The following is a 23139-nucleotide window of genomic DNA, read 5'->3' as shown; positions in this document are numbered from 1 at the left end:
TGGCAAGAAAATCTTGTTAGACCAAGCAACAAGATTTTCTTGGAAAATAAGCTGGTGCTAACACGTAGCAACTAAATCTCGCTGGACCAAGCAGCGAGATTACGTGAGCATTATTTTAAGAATAATTTTCTCGAATATGATATTATTTATAAAAAAAAAAAACTCGAAAGAGCTGCTATGTGTGTACGGTGTGTGTGCGTTTCCTCTCTGTGTGTGTGTGTGTGTGTGTGTTCTATATGTGTGGTGTATGTTCTTTGCATGCAAGCTTACCGTGGGTGCTGCTGGAATTGGGTCGTCGGATGTGGGTTGCTGCGATGGGAATGGTCGGAGCTATGAGGAAAGCATGACCGTGGTGCTGTGCGTGGTCGAAGGGTGACGGTGATGCCAAGTTGGAACGTTGCCGTGAAGAGCTTGTTGGGAGAGATATCAATAAACAACCACAGCGGAATAATTCTTCTCCCTATATGCAAGCAAATATAGTGTATCTCTACTTTTATACGTGTTGGAAATAATAAGAGAAATAATCAATCACACCAAGCCATAAGAACACAAACAATTTTTTACGTGGAAAACTTCCCCAGTGTGAGGAAGAAAAACCACGGGACCTAGTCCAGTTAAAATCTCCACTATCAATCAAATAATGGGTACACGTATTCTTCTCTAATTGTAATTAGAGGATACAAATATCTCTTATCAAGATATCTACAATCTTGGCAAATACAAAGAGAATTGGAGAGAATATACCAAATTTGCGGTTACTATTCATAGGCAAAAACACCAACTCATGAGCTCCAAATTCGTTCTCCACCAATCATATTGTAGCTCCTTGAGTCGTGAACCTCTCCTCTAAATTTCAGCTCAATCGGACCGCAGACGAAGCGGGATCGGAGTCTTGATGAAATCTGGGTAGCATGAAAAAAAACCACGTTTTTCTCTCTTTCTTTTGAGAAGTGACGGCTCCTCTCTTATCTCCTCTCTTTTTACAACTTCCTTTAGGTTTTCCCCACTAAAAGGGCTGGACTTTGGTCTTTCAATAAATCTCACTTGGGCTTTCCTCCACATGGAAGGAAATAAACCCAACAAATCTCCCCCTTTCCGACTATGTGGAGGGAATCGCCATCCCGGCGATCGAACAACAAACTTCAAGCTTCTCCCTTGGTAGTGTCTTTTTCAACATATTAGAATCATTATCATCAGTGTGAACCTTCTCAAGTTCCAATAACTTATCGTTCAATGCATCTCTGATCCAATGGTATCGTACATCAATATGCTTCGATCTTGCATGGAAACTGGAATTCTTAGTAAGATGAATAGCACTCTGGCTATCACAAAACAACACATAACTCTGCTGCTCGAAACCAAGTTCTCTCAAGAACTTCTTTGCCCATAACAACTCTTTAGTCGCTTTCATTGCTGCAGTGAACTCTGCCTCTGTCGTAGAAAGAGCAATGCACTTTTGAAGTCTCGATTGCCAAGCTATAGTCCCACTTGCAAAAGTTATCAAATAGCCCGAAGTAGACTTACGAGTGTCTACATCCCCGGCCACATCTACATCTGTGTAGCCAACTAACAACGGTTGTCTATTTCCCAAACCAAGTATCAAACTGGAAGTGCCTCGAAGATACCTCATGATCCACTTCACTGTATTCTGATGCTCTCTTCCTAGATTTGACAAGAATCGGCTAACTACACCAACTGCATAGGCTATATCTGGTCTTGTGCAAACCATTGCATACATCAAACTTCCTACTACTGAGGCATAAGGAACTCTTTCCATGTCTTCCTTTTCCTTATCTGTAGAAGGACATTCCTTTGTACTTAGTTTGAAGTGAGTAGCAAGAGGAGAGCTAACCACTTTAGCTTTGCCCATATTGAACCTCTGAAGCACTTTCTCAATGTACTCCTCCTATGACAAATATAATTTCTTGGCACTCCTGTCACAACTGATTCTTATGCCAAGAATTTTCTTTGCTGGCCCTAAGTCCTTCATAGCAAATGACTTACTTAATTGTTTCTTCAACTGGTCAATCCTTGAAGCATTCCTGCCAACAATTAGCATGTCATCCACATAAAGCAGTAAGAAAATAAAATCATCATCAGAGAATTTTTGAACAAATACACAGTGATCTGAAGTTGTCTTCTTGTAGCCTTGCTCCCCCATAACAGACTCAAACTTCTTATACCACTGTCTCGGTGCTTGTTTCAAACCATATAGGTTTTTCTCTAGCTTGCACACATAATCCTCTTTCCCCTTCACTCTAAAACCCTCTGGCTGCTTCATATAAATCTCTTCCTCCAAATCACCATGAAGGAAGGCAGTTTTCACATCCATCTGCTAAGCCGAGTACTGTACGGATCAATGACATCTTTACAATTGGAGAGAAGATCTCATCAAAATCAATGCCTTTTCTCTGACCGAACCCTTTTACAACCAATCTAGCTTTGTACCATGGTCATGAAGAGAACTCATTTGGCTTCTTCTTGTAAATCTACTTCTTTTCCAAAGCTCTTTTTCCTTTAGGCAGCTTCACTAACTCAAAGGTGTGGTTATCATACAATGACTGCATCTCATCTTGCATGGCTTTAACCCACTCTGTCTTGTGTTCATCTTCCATGGCTTCTACAAAACACTGGGGCTCTCCCCCGTCAGTCAATAACACATATTGTTCTATTGAATACCGAGTGGAAGGATGTCGGTCTCTAGCTGACCTCCTAGATGGAATCTTTGGTGGAATCTCTGGCACTGTCAACTGCTCATCACTCTCAACATCTCCCTGAACCTGTAAGGGAACATCGATATCACCTCTACCCTGGTGGTCATCCTGAACATCATTCTCAACCTGAGATGAAAAGTTCTTCAAAGGAACTGGATCCACATCAATCAAACTTTCATCCTGTTGAGACATAGATTTCTCTACCTTCTCAATATCCTAAATCGTCTGATCTTCTACAAACACGACATCTCTGCTTCTCACAATTTTCTTCTCAACTGGATCATAAAGCTTGTATCCAAACTCATCTTGACCGTAGCCAAGGAATATACACTGTTGCGTTTTCTCATCAAGTTTGGACCTTTCATCTTTTGGAATATGCACAAATGCTTTGCACCCAAAAACACCCAAATGATTATAGGAAACATCCTTACCTGTCCAAACTTGGTCTGGAACATCAAACTGTATAGGAACACAGAGTGTAAGATTCAACACATGAACAACAGTGCTCAATGCCTCCCCCTAAAAGGATTTTGGCAACCAGACTTGTGAAATCAAACATCTTACTCTCTCAAGTAGTGTTCTGTTCATCCTTTCTACTATACCATTCAATTGAGGAGTTTTCAGAGGAGTCTTTTGATGTCGAATACCTTGTTGTCTGCAATACTCATCAAATGGATCAGAATACTCTCTACCTTTGTCAGTCCGAATGCACCTTAGTTTCTTCCCAGTCTGTCTCTTAACTAGGGCTTGAAATTTCTTGAACTTAGCCAACACTTGGTCTTTTGACTTCAACATATATACCCACAACTTCCTTGAATGATCATCTATGAAGGTCACAAAGTATCTGAAACCACCAAGTGTTCTCGTCTTCATAGGGCCACACACATCCGAATGTACTAAATCCAGTATCTCTGACTTTCTCGAATGAGGGGAATTCTTGAAGGAAACTTTGCTCTGCTTCCTTGAAAAACAATGAGTACACCTTTTTAGAAGTGTACTTTTCAGTCCACATAGTAGACTTTTCTTCCCAGTAGAGCTAATCCTTTCTTACTCATGTGAGCCAGTCTCTTGTGCCACAACTCTACTATACCATTATCCTCCATCGCATTAATAATGTCGTTGGAGATCTTTACGTGTAGAATGTACAATGCAGAGTGCCTCATGCCTCAAGCCACAACCATTGCACCCCTGGTGAGCGTCCATTGGCCATCACTAAAAGTGTTGCAGTACCCTTCGTCATCAAGTTTACCAGCAGAAATCAAATTCAAACGAATGTCAGGAATATGCTTCACATCTCTAAGAACTAAACTCATGCCATTATTTGTCTTCAGATACACGTCCCCAATTCCAATGACTTTAATCAAGCCATCGTTTCCCATCTTTACTGTTCCAAAGTCACCAGATCTATAGGATGTAAAGAAATCCTTCCGAGATGTAGCATGAATGGAGGCACCATTGTCAATCACACAACTGGTCTCATGATATGCAACATTTATCATGTCATCATCATAAATAATGAAGAATTCTGCAGGAGTGGTAGTAGCAACTCTATCATCACCATCTTTGTCATCTCCATTCTTCATTCCCTTCCCTTTCTCATTCTTGTTTTCTCTCTTCAATTGCCTGCAATATTTCTTGATGTGTCCCTTTTTCCCGCAATGATGACACTCAACATTTGCAAACTTGTTGGACTTGCTTATGCTATTATCTCTGTTCTTTGGACCTCTGCTCTTACTTATCCCCCTCTTTTTTGTAACCAAGATCTCTGACTATGAAGAGGACCCCTGTGTTTTTCTTCTCATCTCTTCATTTAGCAAACAACTCTTGGTCATATCCATTGTGATTACACCTTCTGGAGCAGAGTTAGACAATGAAGTTCTGAGCATCTCCCACGAGTCCGGTAATGAACCAAGCAACCATAACCCTTGTATCTCATCATCAAACTTAATACCCATTCCAGCCAACTGATTAATAATTCCTTGGAATGTATTCAGGTGATCTGATAAAGGAGTCCCATCTTGGTACCTCAAAACCATCATTTTTTTAATCAGAAACAACTTATTATTTCTAGTCTTTCTAGCATATAACTGTTCAAGCTTATTCCATAGAGAACATGCATTTGTTTCTCTACTAATATAGTTCAAAACATTATCATCTACCCATTGCCTGATATACCCACACACCTGTCAATGTAACAAAGTCCATTCCACATCAGACTTTTTTTCTGGTTTTTTAGCACTAAATACCGGTAGGTAATAATCTTTCACATAAAGAAGATCCTCCATTTTTCATTTCCATATGTGATAATTTAAACCATTGAGATTAATCATTCTACTAGTATTTGCTTCCATAACTCAAACTGCCAACCTAACAATCTGAAAACCTATCTCTGATACCACTTTGTTGGGAGAGATATCAATAAACAACCACAGCGGAATAATTCTTCTCCCTATATGCAAGCAAATATAGTGTATCTCTACTTTTATACATGCTGGAAATAATAAGAGAAATAATCAATCACACCAAGCCATAAGAACACAAGCAATTTTTTATGTGAAAAACTTCCCCAGTGTGAGGAAGAAAAACCACGGGACCTAGTCCAGTTAAAATATCCACTATCAATCAAATAATGGGTACACGAATTCTTCTCTAATTGTAATTAGAGGATACAAATATCTCTTATCAAGATATCTACAATCTTGGCAAATACAAAGAGAATTGGAGAGAATATACCAAATTCGCGGTTACTGTTCAAGGGAAAAAACCCCAACTCCTGAGCTCCAAATTTGATTTCCACCAATCATATTGTAGCTCCTTGATTCGTGAACCTCTCCTCTAAATTTCAGCTCGATCGGACCACAGACAAAGCGGGATCGGAGTCTTGATAAAATCTAGGTAGCATGAGAAAAAACCACGTTTTTCTCTTTTTCTTTTGAGAAGTGACGGCTCCTCTCTTATCCCCTCTCTTTTTACAACTTCCTTTAGGTTTTCCCCACTAAAAGGGCTGAGCTTTAGTCTTTTAATAAAGCCCACTTGGGCTTTCCTCCACATGGAAGGAAATAACCGAACAGAGCTGCCAGAGTGATGCCGGTTCAGGTGACCGTGAGGTTGTTCGGCTGTGTGGCGAGAGAAGCAGCAAGAGGGGCTGCTTGGCGTGCTACTGTGCATTCGAGCAAGAGGTTGTTTTGAGGCTCGTGGTTGGCTACCAGAGATGGGAGAATCGTGAGGGCTGTAGGATGCGAGGTGGATGATGCTATGAGGGAGAAGGGGGCTCGAGTATGGTTGTGGTCGTGAGAGGTGACTGTGAGTGGAGGTTGGAATGGTGACAAGGGAGAGACGATGCTGAGGTGAGATGATTTGTATGGTGAGGATGGAGATGCAAGAGGTTGGATGGGTAAGAGTGAGGGTTTGCGTGTGAGAGGGAGGAAAGTTGCTGCTTGCGTGGGTAAGGGGAGCTTACAATCGTTCTCTCTGTCTTTGGCGAGTGGGAGTTTCCTCTCTTTTTATAGAAGAGGGAGGGGGAGAAGAGGAACCATAGGGTTGCCGCCCCCCTCACTTGAATTACACTTGCATAGGCGTTGTTTTTTCTTTTCTTTATTTTTTATTTTTTTATATTTTCTTATTAACATAAAGCCCATAAATAAAAATAAAGACTCAATCTAAAAAATTCCGAGACTCAATCAAAATTTCAAAAAATAAAAAACTCAACCTAAAATGTTTGGATTCAATTTAAAAATATAGGGACTCTAAAAATAAAAGATTCAAATTTAAAAAATATTGGCAATCAATTTAAATTACTTGGGACTCGATTGGAACCTCCCATTCCCGAGATACAAAGTTGACTTCTTATTACGCCGGGTCTTCCTAAAAAGGCCAGCTTAAAATTAGGGTGTCTACATAAGGATAGTTTGACTTCCAAATAAATAAGATGTCTTTTACAAACCATAGGGGTGGACTATTAGTGTCAGTTTTACAAACCATCATTAATATAGTGGATTATTAGTGATGATTTTTTAAAACCGTCACTAATAATGCACGTGAACAAAAGTACAATATGTGTTTGATTGGTTGAGTTTAGGCAACGAGCTACGGTCTCTTGTTAGGTGCTTGGGTGCTTGTGAGCTAGTTGGAATAGGCTGTGTAGCAAAGTATTTGCCACATTGGGTGGCAATGCAATTCGGAATGGATCAATAACTTCTGAGCAAGGTCGGCTTCTTGCCCGTCTCGCAAAGATCATTCTAAGCAGGGGTTTCCATTAGGCAATACAATTGGTGGAAAAGTCATATGTTGACTCGAGCAAATTGCAATGAAGTATGTGTTTATGAAGATAAGTAAGCTTAAGACTTCACCATCTAATCAAGCAAGAATGCACATGGAGATGTTATGATTCCTCTGCATCGAGGAATCCTAACAATCATAGTAAAGGACCTTCCAAGATGAAAGTAGAGATGATAAGTGAATGGAGCAACGAGTAGGAAAATTTTCCTCCAGATACGGAGGTTCGACCTAGTGATGCAAGTGAAACTAATGTCAAATCAAAAGTGGCACCAATGGTTCCACCCAAAAAGGGTGAAAGTAGTTGTCATGACTAAGTCACATGAAGGAGTACTCTAAGACCATCACCATGGTGTAATGACAAGCTGTCTTGAGAAGTAGCAGCACCGGGAAGCACTTGCAAGTTAAGGAAGAAACCGAAATACAAAATATTATTACTTACCTCTGAAATCCTTCACAAGGCCTGGTTTGGGACTTTGATCCTTTTATTGGCTTTGATCATCATCTTCTAATTTCACATGATTATGATCAAATGTAGGTATTTCCTCATAAGCAGTTGATTCAAAGACCATAATATGAAACACCAAGTTTCCTTCATACCTGAACATTCTGTGAAAATAATTTCAATGATGTTTCCTCTTGAAATTTCGTATTATGATTTCTCAGCTAGACTTTGTTCAACGTTTTATAGGTTGGCCACCACAAAGCCATGTCACTTGGTAGACATGCAAGAAATTTGTTGAAACTTGATCTGTCTTGATGTCGCAAATTTGTCAAATGAGGCCTTAGGGTTGATTGTAGATAGCTGCATGTCACTGAAGGTGCTTAAGTTATTTGGGTGCACTCATGTATGTTTCTTATGGCACCCAGCGTGCTTTGTTCTCTCTGCTACTGTTGATCAATCATTCAATGCAATATTAAGATTTGAAAACACCAGTAGATCAAGGGTTTAATTCATGTGCTAGATGTTAAAAGGATAAGGTCTCATGGAGCTTGTTGGCTTTGTGTTGCAGAGTTCAAACGTGTTCTTAGATGACCGCTCAAATAAGCATGTGAAAATTTCTTGGATTGAAGTTGACTCCAATTCTAGAAACGTTCTAGCCTCCACAAGAAACATACCTGAGTGCATCCAAATAGCTTACACACATTCAGTGACATGCAACTGTCCACAATCAACCCCAAGGCCTCATCCAATAAATTTGTGACACCAAGACATATCAAGTTTCAACAACTTTCTTACACATCTACCACGTGACATGGCTGTGTGGTGGCCAACCTATAAGAAGTTGAACAAAGCCCTATGAGATATCATAATATGACATTTCAAGAGGAAACTTCATTAAAATTATTTTCATAGAAAGTTTAGGTATGAAGAGAACTTGGTGTTTCATATTATGGTATTTAACTCAACTGTATGTGAGATGAAATACCCACCATTTGATCATCATCATGTAAAATTAGAAGATAATGATCAAAGCCAATAGAAGGATCAAAGTCTCAAATTAGACCCTGTGAAGGATTTCAGAGGGAAGTAATAATATTTTGTATTACGGTTTCTTCCTTAACCATCAAGTGCTTCCCGGTGCTGCTGCTTCTCAAGACAGCTTGTCATTACACCATGGTGACGGTCTTAGAGTACTCTTTCATGCAACATAGTCACGACAGCTGCTTTCACCCATTTCGAGTGGAGCCATTGATGCCACTTTTGATTTGACATTTGTTTCACTTGCATCATTGCATTGAACCTCTGTATCAGGAGGGAAATTTTCCTACTCGTTGCTCCATTCACTTACCGTCTCTACCTTCATCTTGGAAGGTCCTTCACTAAGATTTCTAGGATTCCTCGATGCAAAAGAATTGTAACATCTCCTTGTGCATTCTTTCTTGATCAGATGGTGAAGTCTTAGGCTCAGTCATCTTCAAAAACACATACTTCATTACAATTTGCTCGAGTCAACATAGGACTCTTCCACCAGTTGTAGTGCTTAATGGAAACCCCTGCTTGGAATGATCTTTTTGAGACGAGCAATAAGTCAACCTTGCTCGGAAGTTATTAATCCATTCCGAATTGCACTACCACTCGATGTGACAGTTACTTCACTACAAAACCTATTCCAACTAGCTTATAAGCCCCCAAGTACATAAAGAAAGACCTTAGCTCGTCATCTAAACTCAACCAATCAATTATAGATTATTCTTATGTTAATGTGCATTATTTGTGACGATTTTAAAAAACCATCACTAATAATCCACTATATTAGTGACGGTTTGTAAAACTGACACTAATAATCCACCCCTTTGGGGGATCTTGAGTCGACTTATAAAGGTGAAGCTAATAGATAATTTCTTCTTAGTGAGATTGCCCGCGTGTGAGTCCTCTGTACTTGGTAGCCTATTTAACCTTTTTTCCCGTCAAAAAATGCATTATTAGTGATGGTTGTAAAAATCGTCACTAATATAAGACTACCAGTGACAGTCTTTCTCTTCAAGCATTCTACTTAAAAGGACATGAGTTGCTCGTTCTATTTTATCTTCAACTCATCCAGATTCTCATTTGTGGTGTCATGCACACTAGCGAGGTTTGCCAATATATCACCTAATATATATTCAATTTTTCTTCCTCGGTAATATCGAGAATTGTTTTCATCTGCCCACTACTACGAAGGTAGTCACATAATGACCCTACTAAAATGTAGTCATCTTCACGAGCAATCCACCCATGCGTGCAGGCAAAGAAAGAAGGGAGAAGGTTCAAGGTGCCCAAAACATGTACTACAATTATTGTTGTCATATATATATATATATATATATATATATATATATATTATAAATAAATTTTTTTTAGTAGCGGTTTAAAATAAATGTACAATTTTTTCCACTTACTATACAATGTTAGTAAGTTGAACTAAAGGATCCAAAATACACTAAAACTACATTGGTTGATGGAATGTGGACAATTAAAAGGTCACTAATGGTCTTATCAAATGTGATGAGGATGTGCTTTAAGCTGAGTAAGGGTTAATGAAGTCTCAAAATTTGTGATAATAATCCAATTAGTTAATATCTTACTTTGATTAATTGCTTTTGTGAATGTTTTTATCTTTTCAGCACATCTTGTGAACAGAAAGTAATGGATGTTCTTTTTTTGTATAGTCTTGTAAAGGGGGTTTAGTGGTCAAAATGAAACTACAAATTAACTCCTTATTGTTCTGTATAGTATTATAACTTCTTTTTTCGGTTTATAAACTAACGTACTTTAGTCTGTTCAGAGTTGAACATATTTTTCTTAGACACAATTTAACAATGGAGAACTAGCCTACTGCCCTACTAACTTCTAGTTCAAATTCAAAAGAAGGCGGTGATTCTAGTGTTGGAAGTGTTCTCTACCATGAGCATATTTATAGTTCAAATGTCAAGAACAAGTCAAGCTTGTCTCATTCTATAAAGCAAGATTTAGATATGAGAGGGGAAACTTCACTAATGAATATAATCACTGCCTATGACCATTTTGTATTAATTGACAATTTGGAGAAAGACTTGTCCCCAAAAATAGTTGTTGAATTCATACATAAGCAGACTACCATATCAACACAAGTCTGCATTTTCCCAAGCTTGTCTTCAGAGACATACATGAGGGGAACCATTGGGTTGGATTTTAAAGAGAACCTGGAGAAATTATAGGAATTTTTGGAGAATCCAAATCACATTATAACATCTTCAATAGGAAGGTATCTACAAATGCATTATTATTGTTGATTTTATAGTGTCCGCCTTTTTCCTCTATTTCTATATCAAATTATACTGGATTTGGAGTAATTGCTTTCATTAGAACTTATATTTCCCTTGTCAGTTAGCTTTCATTGTTTTGTTCATTTTCTGCAAGCCGTGACTGATAACTAAAAAAATACCAAGGCATGGATTGTGACCAAAGATTGGGGCCCCAAAAGAGAAGTCCCTGGCAAGTTTTCTCATTTTTTTTAATTTTTTTTAAGGAAATATCATCAACTATAAAAGTGAGATTTTATGCTAGTGTTAGAGCTCTGTTGTGGAATTGCATAATTGATTTTAGGATCCTCATCTTGCAATAGGAGTTACATAGCACAAATACTTTAATTAGCGAAGAACTAAAGATCTGTCAGCTAGGTACTATAGCATACAGGATAGCTAAGCGACTAAGAGATTTATTCGTGGAGTTTGCAGATCATCAGAAGCAACTACACAAGAGGTTTGCATTGGAATAGAGAAAAATCCTGGACCTGTCTGCCCCATAAGTTCTTGTAGATGTGTTATCTATACCTATATTATGATAATGTTCCATGTCATTATTTTTGTCTGTACTTTTGTAAAATTGGTATATGCATTTTTGGTTCATAACACGCACAATGATCTTCCTAACAAATCAGGCTATGAAATTCAGCCCAAGCTTGAACACCTTCTCGACTAGTTGATTCTTCACACTTGGGTCTATGTAACTAGATATTATATAGTTATCTATATCATAAATAAGTTCAATATTCCTATACATGTTATAAAGATTTGTGTCACATTTTTGCAAACCGAGTGTGGTCAGTCCCGACACGTCCATCACATTGACCTGGACGTAGCGGAGTTGATGGTGCCCAAAAACTCCTTTCTGAGAGCTTTTTCCCTACTTAGAAGCAAAGTTAGGATACAAGCAAACTTAGTATATACTTAGTTCATTTTAAGCACTCAAGTGTTCATTTCAAGCATACGAGGTCCAAACTGAGCGTGGTCAGTTCTGACACATCCGTCACATTGACCTGTATGTGTCGGATCTGACGAAGCCCAAAAACTCCTCCCCGATTGAATATTATATGCTTAAAGGCAAACCTAGTAAACTTAATTCAATTAAAGCACCCAAGTATCCAAGTCACGCATGCGAGGTCCAAACCGAGTGTGGTTAGTCCTAACACATCCTCCACATTGACCTAGACATGCTGGAGCTGACGGTGCCCAAAAACTCCTCCCCGATTGAAAATTATATGTTTAGATGCAAACTTAGTAAACTTAGTTCATTTTAAGAACACAAGTGTCCAATTTGGGCATACGAGGTCCAAATTGACTGGGGTCAATCCCAACATGTTGATCACATTGACCTAGACATGCCGGAGCTAACGGTGCCCAAAAAATTTTCCTCGTGAGCTTTTTCCTCTGCTTAGAAGTCAAGTTAGAATACAAGAAAATTTAGTATACTTAATTCATTTTAAGCACTCAAGTGTCCATTTCAAGCATACGAGGTCCAATTTGAGTGTGTTTAGTCTTGACACATCCGTGATATTGACCTGGATGTGCCGAATCTAACGAAACCGAAAAAATCCTCCCCGATTGAAAATTATATGCTTAGAGGCAAACTTAGTAAACATAGTTTGATTAAAGCACCTAGGTGTCCAAGCCATGCATACAAGGTCCAAACCGAGTGTGGTCAGTCCTGATATGTCCATCATATTGACCTGGATGTGCCGGAGCTAATGATACCTAAAACCTCCTCCCTGATTGAAAATTATACGCTTAGATGCAAACTTAGTTCATTTTTAGCACTCAAGTTTTCAATTCGGGCATACGAGGTCCAAAATAACTGGGGTCAACCCGACGCATCTGTCACATTGATTTGTACATGTAGGAGCTAACGGTGCCCAAAAACGCCTCTCCGGGAGCTTTTTCCCCACTTAGAATCAAAGTTAGAATATGAAACATTGTAACCTTAGTTCATTTTAAGTATTCAGGCGTCCAAATTGGGCATACAAGATCCAAACCAAGTGGGATCAGTCCTGACATGTTCGTCACATTGAGATTGACATATTGGAGGTGATGGTGCTCAAAAATGTTTCTCTGAGATATTTTTTTCCTACTTAGAAACAAAGTTTGAATACAAACGAACTTAGTATACTTAGTTCATTTTAGGCACTCAAGTGTCCATTTCAAGCATGCGGGGTGTAAACTAAGTGTGGTTAGTCTCGACATGTTATTCATATTAACCTAGACATTATAGATCTGACGGAGCCCAAAAAGTCTTCCCCGATTGAAAATTATATGCTTAGAGGCAAACTTAGTAAATTTAGTTCAGTTAAAGCACCCAAGTGTCCAACTCATACAAACGAGATCCAAACCGAGTGTAGTTAGTCTTGACACATTCGTCACATTGACCTAGACCTTCCAGAGCTAACGGTGCCCAAAAAACTCCTCCCTGGGAGCTTTTTCCCCACTTTGAAGTAAAATTAGAATACACACAAACTTAGTATACTTAGTTCATTTTAACCACTCAGGTCTCCAATTCAAGCATACGAGGTCCAAACTAAGTGTAGTCAGTCCTGACATGTCCATCACATTGACCTGGATGTGTCGGATCTAATGGAGTCCAAAAACTCCTCCTAGATTGAAAATTATACGCTTAGAGGAAAACTTAGTAAACTTAGTTCAATTAAAGCACCCAGGTGTCCAGTCACGTATACGAGGTCCAAAATGATTGCGGTCAGTCCCAACACATCTGTCACATTGATTTGAATGTGCCGGAGCTAACAATGCCTAAAAAATTCTCCCTGAGAGCTTTTTCTCCACTTAGAAGCAAAGTTAGAATATGAAACATAGTAACCTTAGTTCATTTTAAGCACTTAGGTGTCCAATTCAGGCATACGAGATCAAAATCAAGTGGGATCAGTCCCAACATGTCCGTCATATTAAGATGGACGTGCTAGAGTTGACAGTGCCCAAAAATTTTTCCCTGGGAGCTTTTTCTCACTTAGAAGTAAAGTTAGAATACGAACAAACTTAGTAAACTTTGTTTATTTTAAGCACTTAACTTACAATTTGTGCATACGAGATCCGAATCAGGTGGGGTGAATTCCGACTGATCAACTTAGTTACAAGTGTATCCTTTTTTACATTATATTTGAATGTCCTATCATTTTGCTATCAAATCATTTTTAATTATAGTATATGCATATATGTTCAAACATTGTAATATACTAGCTAAATTTTTGTATAATTATTATTTTGTAGGGTTTGCAGCTGTCACAACACTGCGACGATGCCACACACTACAGTTGGGTCGAATGCACGCGTAGCTTTTGACTTTTCCTATATTTCTTTTTATATGAGCATAATTAATTTGTATATTTTAATTTAAATTTTTATTTGGATGTTTTTGAATTTTGAACAATTTCCAGTAATTTTTAGTAATTCTGATTTAATTTTATGTATGCTGAAATGTGATTACACGTTCTTATAGGAATTTATAGAAAAAAAAAAATTAAATTTTTCAAAGTATTAGACACGGTTTGAATAACCATCACTACAGGTTTAACTTTTTCTAGGTTCAAATTGGTCACTATAGGCACAATATTAGTATCGGCTTTATAACCGTTACTAATAGTATATTATTAGTGACAATTTTAATAACAGCCACTAATAGTGTCATATTAGTGATGGTTATTAAAACCGTCACTAATACTTCGGTTTCAGTGACAAATTTGAGTAGAGAATATGTATGATTTATAGTGACAGTCTTTTGATATTAGTGACAGTTGTATTCCGTCACTAATATTCCTTTATTAGTGACAATTTGAATTGTTCGTCACTAATAATTATTAGTAGCCATACATATAATGACAAAGTTAGAACCGTCACTAATACTGATCGAACTGTGACTAATACTATTGGTGACAATTTTTTTATTATTACTGATGGTTTAAAATCATCACTAATAACCTTATTTCTTGTAGTGATGTCAATCTCTACTGACTGTGGACCACTCAATTTTCCCTTTGAGTGCATCACCCTAAGTCCCTTCTCGCTCATGAGACCAAGTCGTTGGTGCCATATATTGCTATCGTCATTTCCTATAACAATTGAAATAGATATGCATGCATTGGAGGTTAGATAAAGTGTTCTAGTTTTCTTACCTTGTGCAATTGTCAGTACACCCTTTAAAATCCTCCATTCATCACTAATGAATGTTGTGGTGTGTCCCTCATCTGCCAATTGACCAACTCAGATCAAGTTCTTTTTTAGGTCTAGAATATATATGACATCCTTCAGTTTCTATATTAACCTATTCAAGATCTTCACAATTCTCTTGTCGGTTATGTCGTAAGGTTGATCATTTCTAAGGTACATCTTACCAAAATTACCTGGTGTATACTCCTCTAGGCAAACTCTACTGCAAGTGACATGAAATAAGGCTCCAGAGTCTAAGACCCTAGACTCCTTCTTGCTCTCCAAAAAGCATATTAGTTCATCTTTTTCTCCTGACGAAGAGGCAAGATTTGCTTTTGTCTTCGCCTCAAATTCCTTTTCTTGGACCTTTGCACTGGTTTCTGTAATGCCTAATATTTCCACAATTCCAGCACTCAATATTCTTTGTGCCCTGAGAACCTCTAGAATTTCTAGATCTGGACTGCTTGGTCTTTGATCTAGCGTAATTGTTTGATCACCCATGTCTGTTTCCTTTCCCTCGGCTTTCCATATTCAAGGCTAAACTTAAACTTGAGGCATTGTTTGACTGCATCCTGATCTCTTCCATCAAAATCATGCTGATGATTTAGCCATACTTCAGCTTTGATTTTCCTGCGAAGCTACTGATCGTAGTAACAATACCCTTCCAACTCTTAGGAAACTAGCTAAGAATTAGTAGGGCACATATTTCACTATCAAACGTAATTCCAACTGAGGCGAGTTAATCCGACAGCTCATTAAAATTATTCAGATGTCTGCTAAAACTTTCAATTGCAGACATGTTCATGGTAAACAACCTTTTCATTAAGTGTACCTTATTCGCGGCTGATGGCTGCTCATAGATGTTAGAGAGCATATCCATAAGAGACTAGGGTTGTCAAGTGCAAAGGCAACAGACTTTTCCAACATCATCCTGATAGACCCAAGAGCTTTTTAAATCAAGCAACTCCCACTCGCCCTCCTTCATGGATTCTGGCTTTTCCTTCAATGGTAAGTGCAACTCCTTACCAAACAATTAGTCCTCAATCTGCATTTTCTAGAAACCGAAATTGGTGCCGTCAAACATCTTAATCTATGAGCTCTTTTCATTCAACATCTTGATTTACCTATCTAGAGATGGATCATTTCAAATGGATAGCACGGTTGGATCTGGAATGGCTGAAGACCATAGAAATGATTCAAGTCGTTTGAAAAATGGACCCAAAATGGCTTCGAAAAGCTGGTCAAAGATGTCAAACTCTAGTCAAACTTAACGGAATATTCCTTTGATTGACGGAATATTTTGACGACATTAGTGATGCTGTTAACTGATGGTGTTAGCTGACGTGGCAATATGAGGCCCACTGCTGACGTGGCTGTTAATGTGGCACGGGTGGGTCCACTGCTTACGTGGCACTGTGGGGCTCACTGCTGTCGTGGCACTGTGGTCTCCACTACTAGTGTGGCAGTAGAGGTCCCATTACTAATATGGCTTGGCGGGTCCCTGTTGCTGTTTGGATGCCACATGGCGTGTCGCGGTTGGCTGACTAGACTGACGTGGTGTGCGAGGTGGCTGCTTGCTAGGTGCTGATGTGGAGTTGACGTGCGCCAAGACGGATGCTAACTTGGACGTTGATGTGGCATTTACTGGGCTATTGATTTGGCGCTGATGTTAGCCTTCTTCTACCTTCCGCTCACTCACTATGAGCTCGTCGGTGCGTAGGCGGGCATGGGATCACCTACGGATGACTGGGTGGCACGTGACGGCGCGTGAGAGCACGTGGCTTCGACGGCTAGCTGCCGGAGGCGCGTGTGGATTTGTGTGGCATCATGGGACCTCCATTTAGGCTTTGATTTACACTGTTGGTTTTTTCTCGACGAGAGGAACACAATGGTGGTCTCAAAGCTCAGTTTTGAGATACTTCACAGAGGCTCTAATCTGGTGATTTTGCTTTGATATGGCGATTTTGCTCCAACCTCACTCTGATACCTATTGTTGGGGGATCTAGGAACAATAATCACACATAAGCAAAAATAAACAACCAAAAATGGAAAACCATATTTATGTGGTTTGGTCCAATGTAACCTACATCCACAGAGCATACCAAAATTCACTATAGCTGGGAGAATAATATAAGGATGAGGAGCCACTGCTCCACTCAACTCTCTCTCTCAACATAGATTACTCTCCTCTCACACCTTCTGTACTTTGTTCTGCACACACTCATAACACCATTCCACACACATGCACATTTAGTCAGAGAATACTCCGGCTCAAGTTATTATAGAAAATATGGAATAAGGTGGACTAAAGTATTTTGCACCTTTTATAAGTATTTCGTTATTGCAGGTTTGATATGTAGCAATGGAATGGAATCAAATATTTTCCTTAATTTTCTTATACACTTCATTCAAATTTTTATTCCATTCTTTCCCTATTTTACTCTATTTTGCAAGTCAAACATGACTTTAGTGTTCGAGTCCCATCCTTCAATTAACATGCATTCAGACAAACCTTTTTTGAAAAAAAAAAAACATGTATTCAAACAAACCCTAAAATATGAAATTCATCCTTATACAAAAAGGCTCCATTTTTTCAATATGTGATAGTTTTTATCAATCACAGTGATGCACTTAATGTCCTAATCCTTCACGCACAGTCAGTCCCAAGCTTGGGTAAAGGAGGAGGGTAGTTGAACAAAGATTAAGGTTTGAAACGAAGGTCTCAGAAAATCAATTTGGTTTTATGCTTGGAAGATCTACCACAGAAGTTATATATCTTTTAAGAACATTAATAGAAAAGTTTAGGGAAAAGAATAAAGACTTGCATATGGTATTTATATATTGACCTAGAGAAAACATATGATAGGATACCTAGGGAAGTTCTATGGTGGGTTTTATAACAAATTAAAAGGTGTATGTAGTAAGTATACTGATGTCATTAAGTATATGTACAATAGAGTAATGACTAATGTAAGGAGTATAGATGGAGAAACTAGAAAATTTCCAATCACCATAGGTGTATATCAAGGATTTGCATTGAGCCATTATCTTTTTGATTTAATGATGGACCATCTGACTAAGAGTATTTAAAATGAGGTTCCATGGTGTATGTTGTTTGCAGATGATATTGTATTAATTAATGAAACTAGGGGTAGAATATAGGCTGAGTTAGAATTATGGAGAGAAGTTTTGGAATCTAGAGGTTTTAGGATAAGTAGAAATAAGACAGAATATATATGGAATATTATTTTAGTAATAGTAGGAGAATATAGGAGACAAAATTAAACTTGATGATGAAGAAATAAATAGCACTTGCAGATTTCGATACCTTGGATCTATTATGCAAGTTAAAGGAGAAATTGAAGATGATGTAATGAATAGAGTTAAAGCAGGTTGGGTAAAAGGGAGAAGTACTTTAAGTATGCTTTGTGATCGTAGAATACCCTTAAAATTAAAAAGGAAGTTTTATAGGATGGCTATAAGACCAATTATGGTATATGGATCAGAATGTTGGGCGATGAAGAAATAGAATATCCAAGAAGTAAAAGTTATCAAGATGAGAATGCTTAGAGTGGTATAACAATGAAAGACAAATTAGGGAATGAACATATTTGTGGTAAGTTAGGTGTAACTCCTATAGAAGACAAGATAAGGGAGGGACGACTTAGATGGTATAGACACTTGCAACTTAGGTCACATAGTGCGCTAGTGAGGAAAAGTGAGTTAGTTATTGTGTGTGTGTGTGTGTGTGGGGGGGGGGGAAGTAGAAGGGGTATGAGTAGACTTAAAATAATTTGGAAAGAGAGAGTGAGTAAGGATTTAATAGCTCTAAATCTGTCAAAAGAAATAATCCATAATCGCATACATTGGGGGAAAATGATTTATATAACCGACCCCACGTGGTGGGACTTAAGGCTTGGTTTTGTTGTTGTTTTTTATAATAATTATCAATTGCAAAGAATTTCCTTTTTGTCAACAATCTTAAAGCTCTATTTAGATTAAAATTTTAATTTGATAAAATAAAAGAAAATAAAAAATAAAAAGGAAACTCTTTTTTATTACTATTTTTTTATTTATATAGAATATTTTTAAAAATAAAAAAACAATTAAAATTAAGAAAAATAAAATCATAAAGACGTGTAAAATTAAAATTTTGTTCATTAATTTATTAAACATTTTTTTCCCTTCTCACCTTAACAATTAAGTACGCAAAAAGTAGATTTCGTCATTTTTTCCTTAATGTTTTTTTAGTTCCAAACAAAAACTAAATTAAAAATGCCTTTGACTTGTATTTGGACATTGATGAGATCAGCGAATCTTCATAAAAAAATAATAATAATAAATAAATAAATAAATAATAAATAAAATTTGTTTCAATCATTCTTCTGAATCACGGTGTCAATGTGGGCACTAATGGAGCTCTGACCAAGTTTGGCTGTTGATCTTACTACCCCACTCAAGGTTGCCAACTCACGATATTTAAATTAGATCTCAAAATCTTAATTGATTTAGACACATAAAGGCAGCATAAATGTAACTGATTCAATGTGTCAAATATTTATGATAACGTACTTATGATAATGTTTTTAGCTTTCATAATTTTTTGTTTGATGCTTATTATTTGTGTCAAATATTTAATATCATTTAAACCTCTAATTGCATGTTTGGTACATAAAAATCAAAATAAATTGGGAGGAATGTAATTGAATTTTTCACTTGATTTCATCAAGACGCCTATTAAAAAATTTTATTCCTTTCCTTTCCTATTACATTCCTTATCCATGTCACATTTTAAACATTTGTTCATATCCCTGAGTCTCTAAAACTCCCCTCTTAATCACATGTCTTTAAATCAATCTTACCAAGTTGACCCAAAAGATTAACCCTTGTGAGTCTTGGGTCCAATCATGTATATAAGTAACTCATTCTCTGTACTCAAATTTTCAATGTGAGCAACTCTTACAATTGTTATTTGATGTAAGCTATGCAGTCCTCATCTCTTTCTGACTTATTATCCTTTTCCTTAGTTTTGGTTGCCTTTGCTAATTTAATGTTCGTTCCTTGTTGAGTTATGCTGAAAAATATTGGTTCTTTTTTAACTTGTTGAGCAAATTGGTTTTTATCAACAACATGTGCCTTTCCCTTGATGAGCTGACTAGGTCTGCTATAGATTTTTCCAAAGCCTAAATTATTTTGTCCATTGGAGACTCTTCAGGTTCGCTTACTTCTGGCATCTCCATGCTTTGTGATCGAGCTTTTGTAATGATTAGGTCATGGGTGCTTGATAATTTATTTTTTTTCATGGAATTATGACATAATTTAGGCAAATGCAAAGAGAAAGAAAATACAACTTAAGGCACATAACAAACAATTTAATTTCATTTTGGACACAACATGCCAAGTGGATCCTTGCTTTAGTGAGAGACAAATAGTATTTTTTTTTTCATTCCATTAGAAATTCAAAGTACAATCATTCATTTGAAGGGAAAGATTTTGTCTTTTCTTCCTTACATACATAGCCTTTTTAAAATCAGTTAGCACTTGAGTGAATACATCATAATCCTTTGAGAAAATAGTTGGAATATCCTATCTACTACTCCCTTGACTACATGGTAGAGCTCATGAGTTGAGTCGCTGACTTGCTGGAGGATGACATCTAAAGTAAGGAGTCTCTCTTGCATAGTATAGTAAACTGGTATGAACATCTAAAGCTTCTTCCATGACTCCTCTTTGTGTGCCAAAAACTGAGATAGTTGTTTTTCCTTGTGCATGATGATCCACTTTAACTCTTGCACATAGATCTATTGTGCTCCTATCTCCTAAATTTGCCTATGGATGTTGGACTTTGCTTCCTATAACTTGTTCCCCAAGATCAACGCTAAGTGTTGGAAAATTTGTCTTTTTGAGTCTTCTATCTTAGATGCATTCTCTACCAACTCAACCCTCTTTGCTTCCCATTCGGTCTTCTATCTCTTTAGTCTTGGTTCTGCTCAGTCAGTCCACTCACTTCATCTTGAAGCCTTTTCTTAGTTATCTTGTACTTCATTTTCTATGTTGTAGCTATCTCCCAATCCCTTTTAGTCCCTCAACTAATGCATCTAGCTTGAAGACTTGAGCTTCTAGAGCTTCCCTTTCTTTGGTTTCCATCCTTAGCATGAGACCATATTTCTCTTTGATTCCTTGATTCGTTTCACCTTCTCTTTCCACTCTTGATGGTAGTGATGATGCTTAGCCTAAAAGTCTTCATAATAGTATTCTAACTCATCAAGGTGGGCATAAGCTTATCTAGTCCTAAAGCATATAGGACCTTATAAACCTTGCCTCTACACTTCTACCAAGTAATAACCCAAGGAGGTACAGACTTTAGTTCCTTCCTTCTCCAAAATTTTAGGGCTCAACCAAACCCACTTTACTTACTCGATGAAAAGGCTACATGTGCTCTCCTAGTACCAACAATGGAATTAATGAAGTCCTACGATCGGGGATATGCATTAAAAATTCTCGAACTGATGTAGAGTTAAGGTGGGTGCATAGCCAATGCATCCCATTGATGCAAATAAAGGGATTCAATATGTCCCCACAATGTACTAGCATGGACCAAATAGGCATCCACTTTACTAGCCACCGAACTATCTTCCCCTCTAAGCTCTTAAGAACAATAGCTATATATGTCTACCTTTTGATGACCAATTACAAAATCGAGTAAAGGATTCCTTCCCCTCATAAAAGCACTTTGAAAAAAATGAGGTACATGGACAAGGAACCAAGTGTATAACAGTTGCATGCGACAAAGTAGAGCTCTTTTACTCTTTTCCTGGAAAAAAGTTAATTGATGTATGTGTTTCAGTGATGATGGCAGGAATTGATGCTTTCCCTTTGTTCCCCATCTCTACAAAGACCATGGCAACTCCATAATCAGTAATATGAGTAATTGAAAGCAAGAGAACTAACCCATAGATCGCCAAAGCTAGTAGCTGAAGTTTGAACTTTGCATATGAATAATCTAAGTGATCTTTTAAATGTTTCTCTATGTTATTCCAATGTCAACCTCTAGCGTTTTAGCTTTACCTCCCATAACTTGAATCAGAGCATGAATTGAGTCGATGTTCAACTTAAATATGAAGACTTTATCATGTGTAGTCTTAGGAATTTGGAGCAACTCTTCATACTCTTCAATAAGGGGGACTAGTTTGTTGTTCAAAATGTGAAACACCAATAAATGGGATCCCAATGTTGTATCATGAAATCTAATACCTTCTAGTCCACATATACTTTAAGGACATCCATGATATGATCATAAGACAAAGTAAACCTTCTTTGGTCTTCCTCCGATAAATAATTTCAACAACTCAAAACCTTGATCACATCTTATTTTTTCACCCACAAATTCATCTTATTGGGGAAATGTACTTTGAAAGTAATGTGGAATAGCATTTTTTTTTTTTCAATTACATGCTCGATCTTTTTTAGAATGGTAAGCCTTTTTTATTATGTTGATTGATCTCATTGACATGTTGTATACCTATGCAATTCAATTCTATGATAAGTAAGGAAACATGCAAACTAGTATGAAATGTTAGAATCCTCTTAGGGATTATGTTATGGCTCTTGCATCCTATCATTTTGTTTAGCACTATACACCTAGTGGAAGTCTTAATCCTATGGTAGAGGATAAAAGTTATCTAGTTCATGGTAAGGGTTCTCTGTAACACAACTCTAAAAGCTCTCAAATTGTCTTTAGAGAGAACAAATCAAGTGAAGGAATTTTCATAAGGTCTATACGTACAGAAGACTAAGCCTTATGAAGGTATAACTACTTCTTTCTCCTATATTCTACAAGGTAGGGAGTCTAGGTATAGGACTCATGCGATAAGGTGGGAGTGTGTGAAAAAAGCACTTACGTGAGATGCAAGGATGCATGAACATGGCATGGCATTTGATATATATGATATATATGATATACAACATACAACATAACAACATACAAACATAACACATATTACATGGCATGGAGAGAAGCAAATACATGCAAGCATTCATACGTTGAAAACCATACATACACGCGCACGTGCACGCACACATACACACACAAATGAGGTGGTATGATTCTAAAGTGTCCTCAATGGAGTTGCCAAATCTATCAACATCAGGTTTTGAGAACCCATTTAGGTTGCCAACATTTGATGACTGTTTACAA

Source organism: Malania oleifera, chromosome 3 (genome assembly GCF_029873635.1).
Source record: "Malania oleifera isolate guangnan ecotype guangnan chromosome 3, ASM2987363v1, whole genome shotgun sequence".
Taxonomy (NCBI): domain Eukaryota; kingdom Viridiplantae; phylum Streptophyta; class Magnoliopsida; order Santalales; family Ximeniaceae; genus Malania; species Malania oleifera.
The sequence above is the reverse complement of the archived record's forward strand: the minus strand, read 5'-3'. Positions refer to the sequence as shown.